Below are 2,142 nucleotides of genomic sequence, written 5' to 3'. Positions count from 1 at the left end.
GGGATTGGTGTTTTCTACATTCTTGTTTTTTTTTATGTACAGAACCATGAGCTGTTTTTTTCCATGAAAGGTGTTATAGAACTAACAATAAATGATTAACTTTTGTCCATTAGCAAATCTAATAGATTTATGAAACAGTGTAACTTAGTTTTTGCATGACATTTTCAGTCAATTGAGTTATTTTTTTAGAGATAAATCTCAGACAGAAGTTAGTATTAATAAATGTCCATCCCCCATTTTTGAGTATTTATAAGAATCATTATTAACAAAAACTAAGACAAATACTCAATACAAACTTCTTTAAGCTTTAATAAAAGAACCTCAGATAAAGGTACTGCTGTTTGATTATTGTGTCTTTCTTTGTGTGTTTAGTGTGTCTACAGTAAATCAGTCAGTGTTTCAGTCTCTGGAAGAACTTGAGGCAGAAACATTCAAATGAGTTTCAGTTCATTCTGATGAAGGAGGTTTTTGTACGATGACTTTTCACTGTGTGAACACATCCTGACTGTTGATACTGTGATAACTCTGACAGAAATAAACTCCTGAATCTTCAGCCTGGACTCCACTGATGGTCAGAGTGAAGTCAATTCCATTTCCTGATCCACTTCCACTGAATCTGGAGGAGATTCCTGAAAATCTGTCTGATGTTGCATAGATCAAAGCTTTAGGAGCTTCTCCAGATTTCTGATGGTACCAGGAAAGCAAGTAATGGGGATCAGTCCATTCATAATCCATGAAACAAGAGTAATCATCAGTGCAGAGAAATACTTGTTGACTGGCTTTACAGTCTATAGTGACCTTTTGGTTGAGCTGCACTGATTTAGCTGCTGGCTGAGTCACAACAACATTTTGTCCAACAGAACCTGCAGAGAGAGAAGAACCACAAAGAACATGAGATGCTGAGGAGAAACTCAGCTGCACTCCAGATGATTCTCACATGACACAAACATCATCTTCCTCACCCTGAATGAAGCAGAGGAGAGTCCAGATGAGGACGCAGATCAAAGTCATGGTTTGACTGAGGAGGAGGAGGGGGATTTCTGTGTCTTCTGCTGTGATGAAGGACAGCTGTCAGTCATCCAGTCTTCAACTCTCAGGACTATAAAGTCTCCCAGAGCACTGGAGCATGGAGCTGCTGATGCAAAGTGTTTCTATGGAAATGCAACCACTGACTCCAACAGGAACATGGATCTCTGTCATCAGGATTCACATCAATGGATCAATCAATCATTCCAGATGGGATTTAAAAATATTGATTCATGCTCAAATATAATATTCGTTTTTCACTACTAGTACGTATTAGAATACCTTTACATCTGCAAAATTAAAACTTAAGTAGAAATTAAGCTAAAACCTGAAAAAAATAAAAACTTGTATTATTATTTCAGTAATAACCTTTTTCACATCAATCCGTTGTTTTCCAGTCAGACTGTGTTGAGTTTGTTGTGTTCAAAGTCAGAGAGCGTGTCTCTCTGCAGTCAGAGGTTTTTGTACGACGACTCAGTTAGTTTGTATCACTGTGGTACACGTTTGGTGGAGGAACCAGACTGGAGGTTGATTGTAAGTAATTTATTTTCAATTTACATCCATGTTTTAACAAAAAGTGTTTTTTTTAAGTACCATAAACTAATATTTGTCTACTTGTATGATTTTCACAGATTTAGTTTATTCATATAATGCAGGAAACATTCACAGATGCAGATAAACGTGATTCCATTTGAAAATCATTTGTCATTAATCTGTCTGTAAAGGTGAATTTATAGTTTTCCAAGTATACGGAACTCTAAAAATATAATTGTGTGAGTTTTAAAACATCTCAAAATACTCATAGGTGAGAATTTTGAAGTAATCAAAAAAATAAAGTAAACAAGACGTATCAACCTCAAATTGTTGCTTTTATTCTCGTCTCATGTCAGAATCTGTGAACTTTGTTAGATATTTTTAACCTTTAACAATCTGCTAAAGAAAATGTTATACCACATTTTGAAAATATTCCTTTAAAAAAATTGATTCTGTTTATTTCTCACCAACGAAATAAACAAATGTGAAAAAAAATATGTTTTTTTTTCAGTTGGGTTGTTTTAAGTTAAGTGCAGTAAGTTTATAACTCAAAGATCTTTTTCTTATTTTACGTTAATACTG

General features: G+C 34.5%; 1 long non-coding RNA gene across 1 annotated transcript; it reads right to left on the bottom strand.

Moving 5' to 3' along the window:
• Positions 1 to 430: 430 nt before the first annotated feature.
• On the bottom strand, positions 431 to 1,558 carry LOC144995397 (uncharacterized). The gene is made up of 2 exons (XR_013658938.1): positions 963 to 1,558; positions 431 to 863 (listed from the first exon to the last, which is right to left on the bottom strand). It is a non-coding gene; the product is annotated as an uncharacterized LOC144995397 (long non-coding RNA).
• Between the last annotated feature and the right edge of the window lie 584 nt (positions 1,559 to 2,142).

Source organism: Oryzias latipes, chromosome 11 (genome assembly GCF_053564925.1).
Source record: "Oryzias latipes strain Hd-rR chromosome 11, Olatipes_Hd-rR_3.1".
In the NCBI taxonomy this organism is placed as follows: domain Eukaryota; kingdom Metazoa; phylum Chordata; class Actinopteri; order Beloniformes; family Adrianichthyidae; genus Oryzias; species Oryzias latipes.
Note: the sequence above shows the minus strand (reverse complement) of the source record. Positions and strands in the feature narration are given on the sequence as shown.